The sequence below is a fragment of the Petaurus breviceps genome, unplaced genomic scaffold (genome assembly GCF_028583685.1).
Source record: "Petaurus breviceps papuanus isolate PSGF00001 unplaced genomic scaffold, PetGlider_PUasm1.0 78, whole genome shotgun sequence".
NCBI classification, from domain to species: domain Eukaryota; kingdom Metazoa; phylum Chordata; class Mammalia; order Diprotodontia; family Petauridae; genus Petaurus; species Petaurus breviceps.
In genome coordinates this window covers 354,114-376,980 of record NW_027186502.1, presented here as the reverse complement: position 1 = coordinate 376,980, position 22,867 = coordinate 354,114, and positions in this window count along the sequence as shown.

Sequence of the window (22,867 nt, the reverse complement as noted above, 5' to 3'; positions counted from 1 at the left end):
GAGGGTTTGAGGTTGATGTGAGAAGCTAGCCCATATGAGGTGGGGAGCTGGAATTGGGGCTTGAGTCAACTAGAGTTTTATCATTTTGGGAGGTAAATTCTGATTAATTCCAGGATATGCTCACTAGACTTTGAACTCAAAGAAATAGTTAAAGAAGGAGGGACAAGGGCTGGGGGGTAGGGGGTGGGGGGAAGAGATTGTCCTTGTGTGTACTCTTTGGCACTCCTTCTAGCTTAGCATAAGATGATACCTCAGCATCCATACTCATCATTCCCCTCCATTTTTCCTGTTACTACTCTGAGAACAAATCCTTCAAATGGGTTGCTTTTGTTTTTTGGTCTTTTTGCTTTTTTTTTGGAGGGGGGAAGTCTGGGCAATTGGGGTTAAGTGACTTGCCCAAGGTCACACAGCTAGTAAGTGTTGAGTGTCTGTAGCAGCAAGCACCCCAAGCGTCCTCAGGGTTTGCAGCTACCACAGGTTCTTGGATCTGCTTTGTTAAAGGAAAGCAACTCAAAATGGGTTAACAAGCTTACTTTAATCAGTCAGACATATATCATTTACCTTGTTCAGGGGAAATAGGTCAGCACCCCGAACTTCAAAGCATACAGGCAGAATTATCAAGACAGAAACAGATCAAGTAGACAGATTTCCAAACTGTCCAATCATTACATCCATACCCAGTCAACATCTGGGTTTCCACATCTGGGTTTTTCAAAGCCGGGGGACTCTCAACAACGGCTTCCCATAATTCAGATCAAATCACAGAACACTTCTCAAAGTGAGTCACAAAACAAAGCTACACATCAGGGCTTATATAGCCTTCTCCTGGCTCAGAGAATGTAACAACCTTATTGACTCACTGGCCAATCAAAAAGTATCTACTGAAAAACAAGCCTCCCTCCCCAGGCTTCAGGTGCATTTTAGCAGAGGGGCAGGGAAGATCTTCCAAATTTGCATTCCCATTACAGTGTCTGAGGCCAAATTTGAACTCAGGTCCTCCTGACTCCAGAGCCAGTGCTCTATTCACTGTGCCACCTAGCCACCCCCAAATATTGTTGTTGTTTAGTCTCTCAGTCATGTCTGACTATTATCCATAGGGTTTTCTTGGCAAAGATACTGAAGTGATTTGCCATTTCCTTCTTCAGTTCATTTTACAGATGAGGAAATTGAGGCAAATAGGGTTAAGTGACTTGCCCAGGTCACACAACTAGTATCTGAGGCTGGATTTGAACTTAGGAGCCTAGCTATCCATAAAAAACCCAAATGTGACTCTATTTTTATCCCTATTAAATTCCATCTTAAAAGATGGCCACAAAGGATCAGGAAACAAGTTCTACATTGAAATAATATGTATATTTTATGAGGTGAGCGTAACAATGAGTTATTGGAGAAAGAAAATTTTAGATATATACAAGAAAAAATATGTGATCTGCTACTACAAATCATTTGTAAATTTTGTCAGCTGCCTTCCCTTTTATTAAGAGCAACCTCTATACTTGTGTAAATAATTCTCACAAAGATTTTAGGGAGATGAAAAGTAAACATATAGGTCAATAGCTACTGATGTTTCCTAATTTCATTTTTTCAGCAATGATGCTGTCAGTAATTTTTTCTAATCAGTTGCTACATTCTCCTTTCAGATATCTTGAGGACTGATTTTTCACCACTTTAAAAAGTGGGTCACCTCAAGAAAGGATTTGTTATATGTTGGTCTGGTCCAATTGCCTCTTCCTGTCTTCATCTTTTGTGACACTTTTACTTTCTCATCTGGGAGTTCAAATATGCTGGTTGAAAATATTTTACTGAAGAAAAGTTGACAACTCTGATTCATTTTGCATTCTTTTATTGTTTTTATAATATCATCTTTAAATGCTCTTGGGAAAATTTGCTTTAGTTAATGCATCATAACAATCAAGACTAATTTTCCTTCCACTAACTTCTCTTATTTTTATGAGATAAATTCTGCCTGTTATCTTCCAACATCATTCCCCATAACATGATCCAAATGAGTTTATGTTCTAAGTCAGCATTGTCTTTGCTTGTCGTCTCTCCCCACTTAGACAAAGAGTTTGCCAGCTGACATTGTTTCTGACCTCCTTTTGGCCTCCTCTTTGTGGTGACTGGTTTAAATTGGTTAAATTTCTGTAGAAAATCATCACAGCATGGATATCTTTTCCATTATCCATTTACCATTTTTTTCATTCATATCTTTAAAAAACAACAATGGGCCAAGGCAGATCTACTTTGGTCATAGGAGACACATGGAAGTTTCCAGGGACAATTGCCAGAATCAGATTAGAGAACATGGTATAGAGTTGGGGAAACACCTGTAAGAGTTCACTGCAGAAATAAAAGAGATTTGTATGTTTTCTTAACCTAAAGAACAATGGAGGCAGATAGGAATGACTCAGAGAGCAGAGATAGAAGGGAGGGTCATTAGGAAGTGAGAGTAAATCCAAATGCAAATGCATGTAAGAATTCCTGTGGCTTTAATGATTTGGGATACAATCTACAGAGCTGTGCAAAAATTATCGGCTTTAGGATTATTGCTTTGTTTTGTTTTTTTAGGGAGTGGGGAGAGTTGATCTGGATTTATTATTTTATTGGTATAGGGAATTTTCCCCTGAGGAAACCCCTTCTTATAGATCAGTCACTACTCTGTTATTCTTTGATTTACTGTCTTAGAAAGCTGCCTGAGGCCTAGAGGCTACATGCCCAAGGTCATGAAGGCAGGTAAAAAGCTGCAAAGTCTAGAGAGAGGTGTGATGTGATAGGCCAGAGCTAAAAATAAGGAGGTGTTTATGCACTATACAGGCTTTTATACAGTACAGGATAAGATTCCTTCACCAGGTTTAAGCATTCAGAGAGGAAAGAGGTCTAGGGAAAGAGGGATTAGCCTCCTATGAAAGTCAGGGAGAGAAAGAAAATGCTTTGCCTGGGGAAAAAAATAGAATGCTCTGGATAAAACATGGAAGAAGAAATGAGGTTGGGAATAGGGAAGAATGAATAAAGTAGATATTATCCAAGCCAAGAGAAATGAGAAGCTCTGATCAGGCCATATGTAAGGAGAGACCTAGCATCAAATCCCACTTCTGATGCAAAAGCAAGTGTGTTATCATAGGCAAGTCACCTAAACTCTTAGCCTCAGTTTTTTTATCTTTAAAATGGAAATAATATTTATTTTGCTGATCTCTCAGGATCATCATGAGTATCAAATGAGAAAATGTAGACCTTTACAAACCTTAAAGTGCGACAAACATGTCAATTATCTTCATCATCATAATCACCACAATCCTCACCATCCAATCTGGAATACTAAATTATAGTGCCCTATTCCAATGAAATCAAAGTTATCCACGGCCCATCAATGCAAGGCACTTGTATTCAGTCTTATCCATCTTCACCAGTCGCTTGAGTCTTAGCAGAATGGACCTGAGAAGAGATACTAAAGCAAAGTTTTTTCAGTGGTCTCCAGGAGTCCCCGCTCCTGGTCCCATCACCATTTCCTGGCATTGATCCTATGAATTTCTACTTTTGGAACACTAACAAGGGCTCCTTTTCATAGGTGCATCCAGCACACATGTGTCTATCTTGTTCACAGTTATAATTCCCATCTAGTCTGCCTTGTAGGCTCTTTACAACACCATTCCAAGAGCTCCAATGCTCACTTGAGCTCCTTAGTTCTTGTAAACCTGAACAACCATCCTAATGGCAACTGCCAGAGTCTGGGCTTGGTTTATAAAATAAACCTGTGTTTGCTTCAACAGTGGTCTCAGCTGCTGTGCTTGAATGGGTTTATTTAGTATCCTTTTGGCTGATGTTACTTTTTCTCTGGCTACTGTCCTTATCCATTTGTCTTGCACCTTCTTCCCTGATCAGTTTTAAGTAGCTGGTACACTGCTCAGGAAGCAGAAGTTGTTGCCCACATTTCCTGAGAACTTGGTCCAGACTGGTGTTACTCAGTAGTGATGGCACCTTCACTCACTCTCTGCAGCAGCATCTCCAAACTCTGCACAAAGGGAGACCTTTTGCCTTCCTCTTGGGAGTTTTTTAGGAATCCAAAGTGAATTTCTTCTCTAATCTCCATATCCTCAAAGTGGCTATACAGTACCCTCAAGTCATCATGTCGAACATCCAAAGGACATGACAACTTTAAAGCATATAAAACAGCAGTCAAAACACAGGCATTTTGAGGCTCCCAAGTAGGCACCTTCATCTCTCTGCACCAGGTATCTGTGATGTTTGCAAGTTTTACGGGTCATGATCTCATGTGGGTTCAACTCTTTCCTCCCAAGTAAGCAGAAAATGTTCCTGCAAATGGTCATAAGTATCTGTGTTGTGTTGAGCCACTTTTCTCAGTGGCTGGCCCATTGCCTGAACCCACTCTTTTGATGAAACTGGGTATTGACTAAAGTGAGGATGCCTAACTTTGGCCAAATCATTGAACCTCTCTCTTATGTCTGATTTCCACGTCTATAAAATGGAGATAACCATATGTGTACTTCCTGCCTCACATAGTTGTTAGAAGAATAGCACTTTGTAAACCTTCTTGTTGTTGTTTTTACAGTCATGTCCAACTCTTCCCAACCCCATTTGGGGTTTTCTTGGCACAGATACTGGCTTGTCATTTCCTTCTCCAGTTCATTTTACAGATGAGGAAACAGAAGCAAAGTCAAGTGACTTGCCCAGGGTCACACAGCCATTAAATGTCTGAGGATAGGGGTGGCTAGGTGGAGCACTGGCCCTGGAGTCAGGAGGACCTGAGTTCAAATCCGGCCTCAGACACTTAACACAAAAAACTAGCCATGTGACCTTGGGCAAGTCACTTAACCCGAATTGCCCTCCAAAAAGGCAAAAAAAAAAAGTGTCTGAGGTCAGATTTGAAATAACAAAGATGAGTGTTCCTGACTCCAGACCCAGCACTCTATCTACTGCACCACCCAACTACCCTATTTGTATTAGTGGCAAACTGGAGAGAGTGTTTGGCCTGGAGTCAAGAAGACCTGAGTTCAAATATGGCCATCGAACACTTGCTAGTTGTATGACCTTGGGCAAGTCAACAACCTGTGTTTGCCTCACTTTCTTCTACTGTAAAATGGGGACAATACTACTTCCCAGAATTGTTTTAAGGATCAAATAAAAAATATTTGCAAAGGTTAGCACAGTGTCTGACACATAGAAGGCAATATATATGCTAATGTTATTAGTCAATACTCTGAAACCACCCAGAGTCTACCCCATTCTACACAGGCTTTTTCTTTTCTTTTTTTTTTTTTAAGCAATTGGGGTTAAGTAACTTGCTCAAAGTTACATGGCCAGCTACTTCTGGGTGTGATGCTGAGTATCTGAGCCCGGATTTGATCCAGATCATCCCAACACTGGAGCCGGTGCTCCCACTCGCTGAGCCACCTGGCCTCCCCCTACACAGGCTTTTTCATCAGTACTCTCAATTATACTCTATGGGTACACCCCAAATCAACAGTTCTTTGTGGGGGGGGGTCTATGTTCATCTTTGTGCCTTCTAACTGAAGAGCTTTTTTATGCTTAAAAGTATTTTTTTCCAATTTTATGTAAAGATCACTTTTTAAAATTTTATTTTGTATTTTTGTAAATTAAATTTTATGTTTATTTTTAGTTTACATCATTCATTTCCACAAGATTTTGAGTTACAAATTTTCTCTCCGTCTTTCCCCTGCCCACCACCCCAAAACAGTGTTCCCACTGTATACACCCTCTCCCAATCTGCTCTCTCCTATATTCTCCCCCATTTTCCCCCTCCAATTTTCCAGTAGGGCAAGATGGATCTCCATCCCCCAGTGCTGTATATCTTATTTCCCAGTTTCATGTAAAAATAATAATAATAATAAATTTTCTTTAAATATTTGATTTTAAAGCTTTGAATTCCAGATTCTTTCCCTACCTCCCTCATCACTCACCCTTATTGGGAAAATAAGCAATTCAATATAAGTTGTACGTGTATAGCTATGCAAAGCATTTTCATAGTGGATATATTGTGAAAGACTGACTATATTCCCCTCAATCCTATCCCACCTCCCACTTGTTCTATTCTCTACTTTGACCCTGTCCCTTTTCAAAAGTGTGTGCTCCTAACTACCCTCTCCTGCAACCTGCCCTCCCCTCCATCATCTCCCCTCTCATCCTCTTCCCCACTACTCTCCTGTAGAGTAAGATACCCTATTTAGTGTGTATGTCATTCCCTCCCTACGTCAAATTCAATGAGAGTAAGGTTGACTCATTCCCTTTTGCCTTCCTGTTCTTCCCTTCCATTGAAACAGTTTTCTCTTGCTTCTTCTATATGAGATAGTTTACCCCATTCTGTCTCTCCACATGTCCTCTCTTTATATTCCTGTCTCACCTCTCAATTTCACCTTTTCAGTATTATCCCTTCCTATTCAACTGGTCCTGTGCCCTCTATGTATACCTGTACACATACATATACACACTCACATATGTATTCATATGCCTATATACCCTCCTATATAGAAATATATATATATATATATATTCCCTTCAACTATTCTCATACTGAGAAAAGTTTCACAGGTTACAATTATCGTTTTTCCATGTAGGAATGTAAATAGTTGAACTTTGATACATTCCTTATGATTTCTTTTCTCTGTTTACCTTCTTGTGCTTCTCTTGCTTCTTGTATCTGAATGTCAAATTTTCTATTCAACTCTGGTTTGTTCATCAAGAATGCTTGAAAGTGGGAGCAGCTAGATGGTGCAGTGAGTAAAGTGCTGGCTGTGGAGTCAGGAGGATCCAAATTCGGTTCTGGCCTCAGACACTTAACACCCATACAAAAAAAAACTAGCCATGTAACCTTGGGCAAGTTACTCAACCCCAATTGCCCTCCAAAAAGAAAAAAAAAAAAGAATGCTTGAAAGTCTTCTATTTCATTGAATGACCATATTTTCCCCTGAAACATGATACTCGGTTTTGCTGGGTAGGTGATTCTTGGTTTTAATCCTAGCTCCTTTGACCTCTAGTATATCATATTCCAAGCCCTTTGATCCTTCAGTATAGAAACTGCCAGATCCTATGTTATCCTGATTGTGTTTCCACAATATTCAAATTGTTTCTTCTTGGCTGCTTATAATATTTTCTCCTTGATCTGGGAACTCCAGAACCTGGCTATAATATTCCTAGGAGTTTTCTTTTGGGGATCTTTTTCAAGAGGTGATCAGTGGATTCTTTCAACTTCTATTTTGCCCTCTGGTTCTAAAACATCAGGGCAATTTTCCTTGAGAATTTCTTGAAGGATAATTTCTAGGTTTTTTTTTTATCATGACTTTCAGGTAGTACAGTAATTTTTTAATTATCTCTCCTGGATCTATTTTCCAGGTCAGTGGTTTTTCTGATGAGATATTTCACATCACCTTCTATTTTTTAATTTGTTTGGATCTATTTAATAGTATCTTGATTTCTCATAAAGTCACTAGCTTCCATTTGCTCCAATCTAATTCTGAAGAAATTATTCTCTTCAGTGAGCTTTTGAGATTCTTTTTCCATCTGGCAAATTCAGCTTTTTAAGGTACTCTTCTCCTCATTGGCTTTTTGGGCCTCTTTTTGCCATTTGAGTTAGTCTATTTTTTAAAGTGTTATTTTCTTTAGTCAGGTTGTTGACTCTCTTTTCCTGATTTTCTTGTATCATTCTCATTTCTCTTCCCAATTTTTCCTCCACTTCTCTTATTTGGTTTTCAAAATCCTTCTTAAGCTCCTCTATGGCCTGTAACCAATTCATATTTTTCTTGGAAACTTTTGGTACAGGAGTTCTGACTTCACTGTCTTCCTCCCATTCCATGCTTTGATCCTTTTTGTCCCCAAAAAAAGGAATGCAAAGTCTGATTGCTATGCTTGCTTTGTTTCCTTTGTTTGCTCATGTTGCCACTCAATTATTTGACTTTTGAGCTTTTTCCACAGTAGAACTCTGCTTCCAGGGAGGAGAGCTTTGTCCCAAATCACTGGGGTTTTCACAGCTGCTGAAGGTATTATTTGGGTGCTCTCTCAGAAGGCTCCACTGGCTCTGGCACTTGATCACACACCTCAGGACCTCCACCCAAGATATCAATCCAGATCCAAGCAGGTTAAAGGAAGAGCCATTATGCCTCAGAATGGCTACTTGGTCCCCCTACAATCTGTAGGCCAGGAGCTCTGAAGCAGCCACATGGAGGCACCTGCACAGCTTCTCCTTCTGGGGGCAGAGGCTGGACCGCACTTTCAATCCTCCTGTTCCCAAAGTCCACACTGACCTTTTACTTTGCCTTTGGCATTCATGGGTTTATATGTGGCAACTGCCACAGCTGGTGGTGATTCACTCTCCTGGAGTCCCTCCAGCCACAGCTGGTCAGGGCCACCCTGTGACTAAAACCAAGGGCTCACACAGGCCTGGACTCTGCTCCCAGCACGCTGTGATGGACCCTTCCTTCTGGCCTGCCAAGCTGCCTTCAGTGGGAGATTTGTTTTCCTCTGTCACTTTGTGGGTTCTATAGCTCTAAAGTTTGTTTAGAGTCATATTTTATAGGTATTTGAGGTTGTTATGGGGGGAGCTCAAGGAGTTTTCCTGCTTATATGCCACCATCTTGGCTCTACCCCCTAAAGATATAGCCTCTTTGGAAAAAAAAATCTGAGAAGACCCTCAGGGTTTCTGGGCAAAACAGAAACAATTGTTATTAACATTCATTCTGAACCAGTCAGGGCCCAAACAGTGACCAACTGGGGCTTGGTCTGGGACCAGCATGATTTGGGGTTAAGGTTGGTCTTTAAGATAAAAAATAAACAAATATTTTTAATGATTGCCACTTTATAATATAGTTTTAGGTCTGGTATGGCTAAACCATTTTCTTTTGAATTTTTTTTATTAATTTCCTTAATATTCTTGACCTTTTGTTCTTCCAGATGAATTTTGTTATTTTTTTCTAGCTCTATAAAATAATTTTTGGTAACTTGAATGGTGTGGCACTGAGTAAGTAAATTAATTTAGGTAGAGTTGTCATTTTTATTATATTATCTTGTTCTACCAATCGGTATTTTCCCAATTGTTTAGATCTGACTTTATTTGTGTGAAAAGTGTTTTATAATTGTGTTCATATAGTTCTATATTTGTCTTGACAGGTAGATTCCCAAATATTTTATATTATCTACAATTATTTTAAATCAAATTTCTCTTTCTATCTCTTGCTGCTGGGTTTTCTTGGTAATATATAGGAATGCTGATGATTTATGTGGGTTTGTTTTATATCCTGCAACTTTTCTAATGTTGTTAATTGGTTCAAGTAGTTTTTCAGTTGATTCTCTAAGTATACCATCATATCATCTAAAAAGAGAGTAGTTTTTTTTCCTCATTGCCTATTCTAATTACTGAAGAGCCATTATTATTGCTTATTCCCTACATAATAATACGAAGTGTCACAATTCTTTTTTTTCTTTTTTAAAGCAATTGGGGTTAAGTAACTTGCTCAAGGTTATACAGCCAGTTATTTCTGGGTGTGGTGCTAAGTATCTGAGCCTGGATTCAATCCCCAGGTCATCCTGACACTGGGGCCAGTGCTCTTACTTGCTGAGCCACCTGGCCGCCCCTGAAGTGGGACAATTCTTACTAGCTTCATGCCTACCTTAGTCCTCAGAAGAACTGTTGTTCTAACTGGACAATCACAAATTTTAAAATCCTGTACTTGAAAATTCTACTCCACATATCCCACAATCCCCCAAGAGAGAAAACCTTGTATCAAAAACATCCTCCTGAGAAGAAGGGTCCAGGTATACTTTGGGGAATTACTCACTTCCCTGTGTTGTTTTCATACCCATAATCTGGAAAATTCAGAATTTGACACCTCTGCCCCTAGCTTCTAATCACCATTTCCCATTACAAATACCCACTTTCTTAAGGGTGAAAGTATTCTGAACAGGTTCATTTATTTGTCAAAAAAAAAAAAACAAACAGAATTCATAACAGAGTCCACAGGGGAAAAGAATCATACCCACCAGTCTTATGCCAGTCTAGTGCTAGGCATTGTAAGGGGCATACAAACACTAAAAGGAGCAATCCCTACCCTCAGTGAACTTACAATCTAGTTACTACCAGTTAATGAATGCTCAAATAATGCAGTATGGTTGACCAGGCCTCTATCAGCAACCTAGCCTCTTTTAATGTATACCTTCATTCTTTTAGCCAGAACAAAGAACAAGTTTATACCTGTTTGTTAACTCTTTTCTTTTATTGGTAACACATTAGTAATAAGAAGCATGAGTCACCAGTACTAGGCTAAGAATAGGTATCAAGTTTAATGACTAATGTACCTTTGTTGAGGTTTAGGGGTGCTGGGACCCTGAAATAATGACAGGAGGGTCCTGCCCGAATGAATTCGACCCAAGCCTTTTTTCAGCTAAAGAAAAACAAGGTTTATTAAAGAACCACCATATTGGCCAGATGCTTGAGGATTCTATACATTTGTATTGCTAATGCAAGCTGGCCAAAATGAATCTGAGAACTTTAATGGAAACAAGATGAATCTCATATACAGAAAGACTGTGGGAGGGATCTATGGCCAACCAAGTAGTCTGGGGTGATTGGTGGAGGGGTCTTGGGAGGGTCTTGATGGGAGTGGCCAGTAGGCTGAGGGGACTACAGGTCTGATGCCAGGAACCAAGAGAATGAAGTTTAGACAGGATCAAGAAGTAGAGGTCTAGGGTGGGGCCAGGTGCAGACAAAGAAAGGCCAGTTGAAAGGATTACTGGAATGGGTAGATGCCTCATCTACCACATCAAAGGGGGAAATTTGAGGAGAGTTCAAGGGGGTTTCCAGAGCCTGTAACCTGTCACCTTCACTGCACAAAGCACAGAATCCTCCCTGGGATATCCAGTGTGGACCTTTCTCATTCTTATCCATAGCTAAAACAAAATCCCGCCCAGACCCTCTGTAGAATTGACCTTGCTCAACAACATCCCTCACTCAGGGCTTTTTGCTGTCATACTTTCCTTCTTATTCTCTTCCTCTTTTTTCTCTACTTCCTACTTGTTCTCCTTCTCCTACTTCTCCCTCCTCCTCCTTCCTCCACTCACTCATGTTCTCTCATTCCCAAAGGGCCAGGCTCTACCTGTCTTACAAAGGGGTAATTAGCTCATCTGATAAATGCATTATATTATGTGCTAATGAGAGAATGCTATAAGACTTTCTCAGGACCCTGGCATCAGTATTAAGTCATAGATGTGCATTATAACAAAGACCTTCTGGAGATAAGTAAATATTATTTGACCTTTTTAATAATTTTGTAATTAGGCATGGTACTGGGAAGGGGTAAAGAAAGAACAAACAGATGAATCTATAATCAAGTAGTTAAGCAATTAAACTAACTATATTGTACAATGAGATGTATGGGAGAGATCTGTGATTTCATTGGAATGAGGAACTCCCAGTGTGAGAAATCCCTCTACCCTGTAGATAGCAGATCAAAACTCCTTTGTGACTTTAGTCCCAGGGAGTTGCCTAAGTAGGTTAATTGAATTTCTCAGGATCACTCAGTTAGCGTCATAGGTGGGATATGAACCCAGATCTTAGTGATTTTAAACCCAGCACTGTACCTACTATAATATGCTGCCTATAGTATAATAATTTCTAAAAGTTAGATGAAATAATAAACTAGCACAGAGGAAATTAGCCTAGAATCTCTCTGACATAAACTTATATGTGTTTTCCTTCCAAAAAGTTACATTCTAAAATTTCGCCAGTGGGCACCAATCCTATAGGGAGTAAGCATGTTGGTACCATTAATTTAGGCAGTTGTAGCTGGATCAAACATAGTTTTATCATTTGTTTACCTCTCAAATTCTGGTGAGTACTCTTCATGGACTCCAAAGCAGGCAAGCTAACTCCATGCACCAACATAGAAACCCATGAACACCCCACACTGACCTGTCCTTGTGAAGACACAAAAAGGAAGAAAGCCCCAATCTATAATTCTGGGCCCCTACCAATATCCCAGTCCTCCCTCACTCAACCAAATTCTCTGCTTACACATTCACCACATGTTCTACAAGTTGTCACATAGAGGCTGGTCTAATCAGTGATACATCAGCTCTATTCCCACTGACCCTCCAAATATTCTGACAGTAAAGCTACCCCAACATGGCCAGAGTGTCCAAAAAGAATATCTTACTTCCTATTGACTTTCTAGTGCTCAGGCACTCCCTGGAACTAACAGTCATTGAGATGTTTTGATCAGCTATCTACAGGGTAGAACTCCCACACTGGAATTTCCTCATTCTGAAGAAATCTCAGTTCTCTACCATATTTCTCATTGTACAATATAGTAAGACACAAAGTACTATGTGAGCCCTATTCTACCCCAATGGGCCATGGTATCCCATTCTTCCAACTGTCCTGAAAATAAGAATAATTTTTTAAAATACTTCTTCTTTTTTGCTTTTTGGAAGGGGAAAGGCAGGGCAATTGGGGTTAAATGACTTACCCAAGGTCACACAGCTAGTACGTGCTAAGTATCTGAGGTCAAATTTGAACTCAGGTCCTCCTGATGCCAGAGCCTGTGCTCTATTCACTGCTCCACATAGCCTCCCCCCCTTCTTCTTTAAAAGGCTTTTGGCCAATTCATTTGTTAAGTATCTTATCATTTATTAAGTTATGTACTAGGCTGTGTGACCCTAGGCAAGCCATAAGCTCTCATTATTCTCATTATTCTATACTCTATAAATTGCAAATCAGGGTCCAATTTCCATTGATGGAGGGATTCCCTCATCAAGAGGTTCCTAAACCAATGACATCATAGGTCCAGCCAGTCCTCCTTTCTTCCCCAAATAGTTCTAGAAACCCAGATCTAGATGGATCACTGACTTAGATATGATGCCATGATAAAGAATGCAAAAAGACTGCCAGGCACAAGGAAGATATTTCATTATTGTCTTTGTTACTTGTATTTGTTTGCATCTGAATAGACAGATTGGGAATCCCAATAATATCCATATTTTTAGAGGAGGCAGAGTTAGGCGGCCTTCCCATTACTCTTTTACAATATGCTAACCACCCACCTACCTGCCCACATGGTAAAACATTCTACAGGGAAGTGCTAAACAAATAAACAGAATAATAACATTGACAGCTCATATTTACATATTACTTTAATGTTTGCAAAAAACTTTTCCCACAACAACCCTGTAAAGTAGGTTGCACAAGCATTACCATCCCCATATGAGTTGACCAGACTAGTTGGTGTTGCAATTGGAATAGAAACCCAGGTCCCCTAGTTTCAAGTTCAGTGATATTTTTTTTTCTATTACATCATGTCATCCTCTACAAGGACCCTGGACTTTATGAAAACAAAAATCCCATGCAGAAGAGTGAACAGAGACATATTTTAATGATGTAAAAGGACTGGGGATAATGCCAGTTCTCTTTGGGATTACAAACATTCCTCTTTCCCCTTCCCCCCATTTCCCAACCATGATCATGCCAGACTGTTGGCCACTGATGCCGCAGCAATTTGACAGCCCACTGAGGTGTCCTCACACCCAACCTGGCTCACGTGGGGGATGGACTTTCAAACTTTCATGTAATCAAAGTGCTGTGAGCAACTTTTTGAATTGTGCCTTTTACATACCAGGAAGCTTCAGAATCCTGAGAACTCATTAGTCCCATACCAGAGGGAACAGCATCTATATCCCAAGACTCAGTACCTTCATAATTCAACCAATGGAGCAGGTCATTTGCACATTTTATTTCTCTCGTTGATAGACCACACACCCTGTGGATTTAACAACATGAGGAGGAAGCTTTCTACTTCTTATTTATGAAGGTTGGGAAGTGCGCACAAAATTAAAAAATTCAGCAGATCTTAAGTGACTATCATATTCAGATTACTTTGTGAGCAAATTTTAGGCATATAACTTTAAAGCTTCTGTGGCTTTTATGAAAAGAACTACCCAAAATAGGCTGCAAAACTGTAGTTTGGAAGTGGGAAGGAATTGGCCAATAAAAATATTTTATTTTCAAAGCATAGTGGCTATATTTCTCAAAATGTCAGATAACATATGCATTCGTTTTAGCAAATATTTTCCTGTACCTCTTTTTACTTTTTTCTCTTTGAATTTTTTTTGTATTTTTTCCAATTAAAAGTAAAAACAATTTTAACATTTGTTTTTTAAAATTTTGAGTGCCAAATTCCCTCTTCCCTCCATACCCTCCCCTCTCCTTAAGAAGGCAAGCAATTTGATATAGATTATACATGCCTGAACCTCTTTTTAAAATTCCATGTTCTTTGATGTTGGGGGGGGGGGTTAAGACTAAAAACTAATTGAGGAGTTTTGTCTCCCCATTGCCTGTCTCTAGTAATTGTTCTGCCTCAAAAGATCCATTTCAAATCCATCAAACTAGACAGATGAGAAAAGGAAAAAACACAGAGAAGCAAAATCTAAAACATGTACCATATGTTCGTGAAGTGTATATAAGTTGCACATGTCATAAGTTCTAAACTACTAACAGACGGTGTGTGTGTGTGTGTGTGTGTGTGTGTGTGTGTACAAATAGGTGCTCAGTTCAGAGAGTAATACCACATTTCACTTTTCAATTTTTTTAACAGCCTTATCATGCTTATAATTTGTTAGAATTTATATTGGAGCCTAATAATTAAACATTTCACTACAAAGCAAAATTTTATATAAAATATCTATCTTAGACCTTACTCAAGAAAGTCTTTAGTTTCCAATTTAATTTCAAGAGATTTTCTTGCTCTCAAAAAGTTTAAAGTCCATTGCAAACCTGTAGTTTCCAAGGAAGGTTGTGGGTATATATGGTCTTGATGTGTTCAGACCCACGAAATTTTTCTGGAATTATTATATTGACTGATTCTATTCTCTTTAGAGTATTCATTAAGTACTCAGCAGTAAGAAGAAGCTCAACACTGTGACCATCCCTGCCCCTTGCTCAGAATAGAGAAGGATATTTTGTTCCCATTTTTTCTTTCACCATATGACTAATGTGGAAATATGTCTACATGATTGCACATATATAGGATTGCTTGCCATATTGGGGAGGAAGGATGGGAGGGAAGGAGAAAAAATTTGAAATTCAAAATCTTATTAAAAGCGAATGCTGAAAACTATCTTTACATGTAATTAGAAAAAAATAAAATACTATTTACCAAAAAAAAATTTAATTTAAAAAATAATAGAGAATTATAGAAGGAAAGACTAGAAAAAACACAGAGATTCTCTGAAGTTCAGCCCTATCAAGTTGAACTGTCAACTTTGAGGATAGTTCCTGGGAGATTTTATTTTGGAGACTCCCCAGTGCCTGAAAAGTGAAAGAATTATTTGAAGAAATAAATTCAACACTAGGTCTGGAATGTTTATGTTATATGAATAAGATATAAGATGTGCCCAGAGAATAACACATATTTCACCTCCACCATCCCCAACTGTAAGTTGCCCTATCTGAAACAATGGTAGAGTCCTCATGCATCATCTATAGTAGTGAGACATAAGAAGACTAGTAAAATTGGAATGTATGTGAACGATGAATCTATGAATAAAGAACAAAGGTAGAGTGGGCCACCAATTCAGGACATCCTTGGTTGATAAGTGAGCAGGCAGTGGTTCTCTAGATTCGTCCTTCATAGTGGGTACTGTCATCCAGAAGCCTGCCTTCATTTGTTCAATTTAACCATAAAACACGAGGGTACCACTAACTTTTTAGTAGCTTATAGGGAAAATCATAAGCAATACAAACTTCTTAAAGATGTTTGTCAAGGTTTGCCTTATTGTGTTTGAGGAGATATTGGAAAAATGTAGCCAGAGGTGTAATTAGGCTGGAGACTACTCACCTAAAGCCATCTAGTACCATGTCAGATTTGCCTAGCATCCATCAAATATATGGGGTACACAGAATCTCAACAGGGAGTGAATGACCATAGCATCACAGAATCTAAGCTTTGGAAGACATCCCAAAGGCCATCTAGTCCTACCCAAACTTCAGTCTACCATAAAAGTATTGGAAAATGGTAACAGGATCAGGGTCAGAAGGTACTTTGGGCCCCTGAAAAAATTCTCTCTGCCCCTGTAACCTGACCAAGAATCATTTCAATAAAATTCCCAAAAAGTTGTCAACCTCTGTTTGAATATTTCCAATGAGAAGAAACTCACTGTCCCCAGTGCATATCATTGTACATATTTATATAAACTTAATTGTTAGGAAGTTTGTTATTGTTGTTATTCAGTAGTTTTTCAGTCACGTTCAACTCTTCTTGACCTCATTTGGGGTTTTCTTGGCAAAGACACTGGAGTGGTTTTCCATTTCCTTCCCCAGTTCATTTTACAGGTGAGGAATTGAGGCAAATAGAGTTAAGTGCCTTGCCCAAGGTCACACAGCTAGTAAGTATCTAAAGCCAGATTTGAACTCATGAAAATGAGTCTTCCTGAAGTTTGTACGTCAAACTTCATTCTACCTCTATCTAACTTTTTCCTAGCCTTTTTCCTAACTCTTTTCTGTGAGAACAATTCTAATCATTCTTCTACATGACTGCCTTCAAATAGCTGAAGATAGTTATAAAATCCAACCCAAATTTTCATGCCTATCTTTTCATTTCTAGGCTATCTGTAGTTTTTCAAGAGGTTTGGGGGTGCAGAGTGTTGGCGCATGTTTTCCAGTCTTCACCATCCTGGTTAATCTTTCCTAAATATGTCTAGCTTGACCATTTCTTGCCTAAAATGTCATAACTGAACTCCAGATATGGCCTGAGTGTATATAACTTTTGTTTTATTGGTTGCCAAGATACATTTGACAAATATTGAGTAAGATTCACAAGGACCTTTACACTGATAAGAAGATTAATAAGAGAAATAAAATGTAACTTGAGTCACAATCTAGTCACAACAACAATATTTATGCCCAAATTCATAGTGATTCTGCACTTAGCAGGGTGTTTATGAAATGACTCATGCTTATGCCCCCAATGAAGAGCAAAAATCTCTAACAATGGGCTGGGGGTTGAGATGTCAGCTCTGCACTAGGAAAGTTTCCTCTCTCCTGTGTGGCTCCCATCATACCATCATGTCACAAACAAAAGAGCAGTAGGCATCATAAGGACAGAATTGACCACAGATATTTATGAGAAATAATATCAAACCTGGCAAATATAATCTCTGACAAAATAAATATAAGAAAAACAGAAATGGAAGGGAGACTGGGGCAGGGAAGAATCTGTCCATTGTTCCTCTCTCCACAGGCTTGTTTCTCTCAAAGCTCTTAGTCCTGGGCCAGTGAGTATTCACAAAAAAACACAGTCATATGTACTTCTCAGTTGGTCCACTCAAATGGAACTTATGTGTCATAATCTCACCCAAGTGAATTGCAGATGTGGTCACTCCAGTTTCCTAAGATAACTGCCACCTCTCTCTTTGTCTCTTCTTGTTCTTTTTGAGAGTGCCACATGACTGAAAAATCTCCACCTCCCCTACATTTCAGGGCTCATCTCATGCCAGTTTCCTCTCTTCTCAAACTAGGAAGAACTAAAAGTCCCAGAAGCCCTTGTGGCTAGCCAGAGCTTTGCCAGGAATTGGTACAAAAAAAGAAGATCCAATGTCTGTGGAGAAACAAAATCAGTGAAAGAACATAAAGAGATGATTTCAGTGGGAAATCTTAATGATAAATTAGTGGGTTATCTGAGGAATAAAATGGTGCAAATAAATGATAAAAATACCAAGATGGCAGGAAAAAATAGCAAAACAAAAATTTTAAACTGAAAGATTTTAAATTCCTACAAATGAAGGTAATGGAACTAAAGGAAATAACTCGGTGAGGAACAATTGAAAACTATATGAAGAAACAGAGTCTGAGTACCATATTTTAGGATATCATGCAAGAAAAAATTTTAATATTGAAAACAGAAAGCAAAATACAAACCAAGAGAATCTATTAAGTTACCTTCAAAGAGAAGTCCCAAATTTATTCATCCAGAAATGTTATTGTCAAACTTAAAAGCCTCAGCAATAAAAAGAGAGTTTTGTAAGCAGTCAGGAAGAAGCAAACCACATGTCAAAAAGCACCAATTTGAATCTTGCAGAATTTCTTAACAAAGATGAGAAATAATTGCAGAGACTAAAAAGTGAAATACCAAAGGAAACTTGGCCTTTACCCCCAAAATTTCCCATCCTGGAAAATTCAGCTTATCCCTCATAATAAAAATAAATATATTTTTAATACAACCAAAAACTTCAAAACTTTCCTATAAAAGGATCCATTCCTAGGCAGGGCCTTTGATGGGCAAATAGGCCACAAAGCAGAACCACAACAGAGTAGCCAATAATTTACTTTTTTCTATTCAGAGATGGGTTGTTTTTTGTTTGGGGTTTTGCTTTTTGTTTTTGTTTCTTTAGGCAATCAGGGTTAAATGAATCGTCCAGGGTTCTACATCTGGCAAGTGTCTCAGGTTGGATTTGAACTCAGGCCTTCCTGACTCCAGGACCAGTATGCTATCCACTGTGCCACCTAGCTGCCTCAGGAAGAAAGTAGACAATAATTTAAAGCTAGGAATGAAGTGATGATTCACAGTGTTTCTGTATTAGAGGAAGCATAAGCAATCGTCTCTGTCCTTGTAAGGACACTAAAAAATTGCAAGAAAAACTAGGAGACAAGCAGAAGCAGATGACCTTATATAAGAAAGGGAAAAGAAAAGGAGAATTTTTATCTCTTAATTTGAATTCTTCAGCTAAAGAATAAGCAAACAAGATATGGAGGAAGGGTAGAGGAAGGTTTCCCCTATAACCCATATTCTTATATGGAAAGAGAGCAAAAGCATTGAAGCTTAGAAAAGACAGTCAGTAAAAGGAGAATCCCAGGATTTATGGATTTGTTTACTTTTGTGTTTATATGTTTGAGAGTAAGAGGAAAAGGGGATAGTGTCTTGTGTATTTAGAGGCTAGGACTGGTATAATGCTAGTGAAACAAACTATATTGTACCTTGTGCCAACAAAAAACAATGTATCAGAGAGAAAACCAAACCATTCAAACCAAAATCAAATCAAAATAACCATGAATATAGTGTATATAATAATGCAGATTGCATTAGAAAATATGCCTCAATAATATGATACTTTTAGGATATAACTCCTGAAGTGCAGGATTACATACAGATTTAAAATGAAATATTGGAATAAAAATGTCTTATATCTCAGTTAAAGTAAAAAAAAGCAGGAGTGTCAATCATTTCAAATAAGAAGGAGCCGTAATAACATTAAGGGAGACAACGAGGGAAACTTTGTTACACTTATTGTCATCCACAGACAATGAAACAGTATCAATATAAAATATAATATATATGCATCAAACAGCATAGCAGATAAGTACATAGAGGAAAAGTTAACTGGAATGCAAAAAAAGATTTCGATAATAAGGCATTTAATAAAAGGAGACTTTAATCGTCTTTGACTAGAACTTAACACTTCAAATAGAAAGTTAAATATGAAGCTTATACCAGAAAACAGAATGCTGGAAAAACTCAATATTATAGACATATGGAACTAAACTGAATAAAAGACTGAATGGGAATCTTAAAGAGTTTACATATTTTTCTAGCATGCAAAGTAAATTTTCCAAAAACTAATTATACTTTAGTATAGAAAGAGCTCATAAATAAATGCAGATGGGAAGAACTCTTAAGTCCCTTCAAAGATCTTAAAGCAATAAAAAATAGTATTCAGTGAAGGAAATAGGAACAAAAAACAGTAGCTAAAAATAATGTCAAATCTCAGAAATAATAAAAAATTATATTAAATATATTATCAATAATGATGCAACATATCAAAATTTATGAGAGAGCTAAAGCAGTTCTCAGAGGCAAATTTCTATTCTTGAACACTTAAATTAACAAAATAGGAAAAAGACTAATGAATTGAACATACAAATTTTAAATCAATAAATTTCCAAAAAAAATACAAAAGAGGGCATTTTGAAGATTAAAAGATAAACAATTAAAATTTTAAACTAATCAGCTAAACAATAAAACCACAAAATTGATAAGCTGTTAGCTAACTTAATGGGAGCAATTTATCAAAAGAAGAAGGAAATTATAAAGAATGTAGCAAAAATAAAGAAAATTTAAGAAACTATCGTAATTGGGGTGACAGAAGAACCCTTGATTTGCTGGCCTACAGAACCTTCTTTGAGCTGGGCATGTGTTGGAGCTCCTAGCTGAGGGATGTGAACCTTGCAGGGATTACATAAGGAATTCCAGATTGCTCCCCACTAACTTGGGAGTGGGGGGTATTGAAAATGGTTGCTGAATGTGAGAAGGGACAGATTCTTGTTGGAGGAACCTCCCTATTCTATGGTCTAGAAGAGCTATGGAAATATCTCTCCCTCTTTCTTTTTTGACCCTTCTTTCTTTGGGATTCTTTTCCAATGCTTTCTCTCCCTCAGATTTCTAGAAAGGAGAGCGGGGCTAGGAGACAACCTCCACCATCAATGATGGCTTTGCCACACTAACCAGAGACACGTTCTTGCTCTGGAAGATCTGAAACTAAACCTCGAGTGCCTGATTGCTTTCTGCCTTTCTGTTCCTTTCCCTTGAATACAAAACAGCAAGTAGTATTATTTGGAAATGAATGTTTCCAGTCTTAATTGTTACTTTTTGAATTCAAGGGATTTGGGTATCAGTCAACTGAAGTGAGATTTCTAAAAGAATATGCTTCTTGGAAGAGATGACCATCACTAGGATCATTCTGTAACCAAAGTACTAAAGAAATACTAACCTGTAGTGCAAAATATTAAATGAAACGCAGGCAAAGCAATTACAGCAATATATCCAAAATGTATTCATTTTGACTGAACAGGATTTATACCAATATAGCTAGCTGTATACTTGAATGGCAGCTAGGTGGTGCAGGGGATCTCTAGTTATAGCTGAGTCTGAAGTCAGGAAAACTTGAGTTCAAATTCAGCCTCAGAATACTTATTAGCTATGTGACACTGGACAAGTCACTTAACCTCTCTCTGCCTCAGTTTCCTCAACTATAAAATGGGGATAGTAACAGCACCTACCTCACAGGGCCGTTGGAGGATGAAATGAAATAATATTTATAAAGCATTTAGCACAATGTCTGACACAGAGTAGCATATTCTTTTCCCTTCCCTACAGGATAGTTCAACATCAGAAAAATACTCAACATGATAAATTGCATTAAAATAAAAAATTTTAAATGATACTTAATGGAATTGTGAACTGATCCAACCATTCTGGAAAGCAATTTGGAATTATGCCCAAAGGGCTATAAAACTGTGCATACCCTTTGATCCAACAATACCATTGCTAGGTCTGTATCTCAAAGAGATTTTTAAAAGGGGGGCAAGTGGGGTGGAGGGAAAGAATCTATTTGGACAAAAATATTTGTAGCAGCTCTTTTTGTGGTGGCTAAGAATTAATAATTGAGGGGATGTCCATCAATTGAGAACTGGGTGAATAAGCTGTTGTATGACTGTGATGGAATATTATTGTGCTATAAGAAATGACAAGCAGGATGACTTCAGAAAAACCTGTAAAGACTTATATGACCTGATACAAAATGAAGTGAGCAGAACCAAGAGAACATTGCATACAGTAATAGTAGATTACAATGAAGAATGTAATAGTAGAATACAATGAAGAACTATGAATGACTTAGCTATTCTTAGCAATACAATGATACAAGACAATCCCAAAGGACTCATGATGAAAAATGTTGTCTACCTCCAGAAAAAGAACTGATATTGTCTGAATACAGACTAAAGCATACAATTTTTCATTTTCTTATTTTTTTATTTTCTTACACAAAATGATTAATACAGAAATGTTTTACATGATTGTACATGTAATAACCTATATCAGATCGCTTAGCATCTCAGGGAGGGGGAAGTGGAAGGAGGGAAGGGCAGAATTTGGAACTGAAAACATTTTTTTAAATGTTAAAAATTCTTTTTACATATAATTGGGGAAAATTTAAATTTTATCTTAAAAAAATGATCCCTGACATTTATCTAGCACTTTAAGGTTAACAAGGTACTCTACATATATAGCTCATTAACTCCCCACAACCACCATGTGAGGCAGTTACTATTATTATCTCCAATATTAGATGAGGTTACTGAGTTCAAAGAAGTTAAGAAATTTGCCCTGGTCACACAGCTAGTATTGGAGAGTTTCCCAAGCTGGGTTTTATGGGAGGCCAGAAAGAACATCACCCACAAGCCATTAAGTCAGCAAGAATGGGGGTCAAGTAAAGCAAGTAGTCAAACTGAAAAGACTATAAATATTTATTAGCACAATTATGAAGACTGCTTGCCTATAGCAGTTTCAGCTTTCTACAAATTTGGCTTATTTACAAATTTTTCAAGTCTGCTTAGGGAACATGGCCAATCAGTATCATTCTATAGCATTTAAATGGACCAATTGGATATAGTCTGTCCTTACAGGAAAGATTGAAAGGCAAAAGGAAAAGCTGAAAGCAGACAGGGAAATGGATAGACAGAATTATGGAAACAATGAACATGAGCTTGGACAGACTTTGAGAAATAGTGGAGCATAGAAGTAACTGGCATACTGTGGTTGATGGAGTCACCAAGATTCTGGTACAACTGAACAACAACATAGGAAAGTCAGTCTGGAAAGCCCCTAAGTGTGTGTTGAGTGCAACATTTGTGTGCTTGTATGCCACTAAAGAAGGCTATGTGCAGCTGGGTTATGTGTATTCACCCTGAGGGGAATGGCAGTAGTTGAGTAAGAGTCTGAGGCAAGATTTGAACTTGGGTCTCCCTCCCTCCAAGATCAGCACTCTATCCACTATGCCAAAGCATATAATTATATCAATA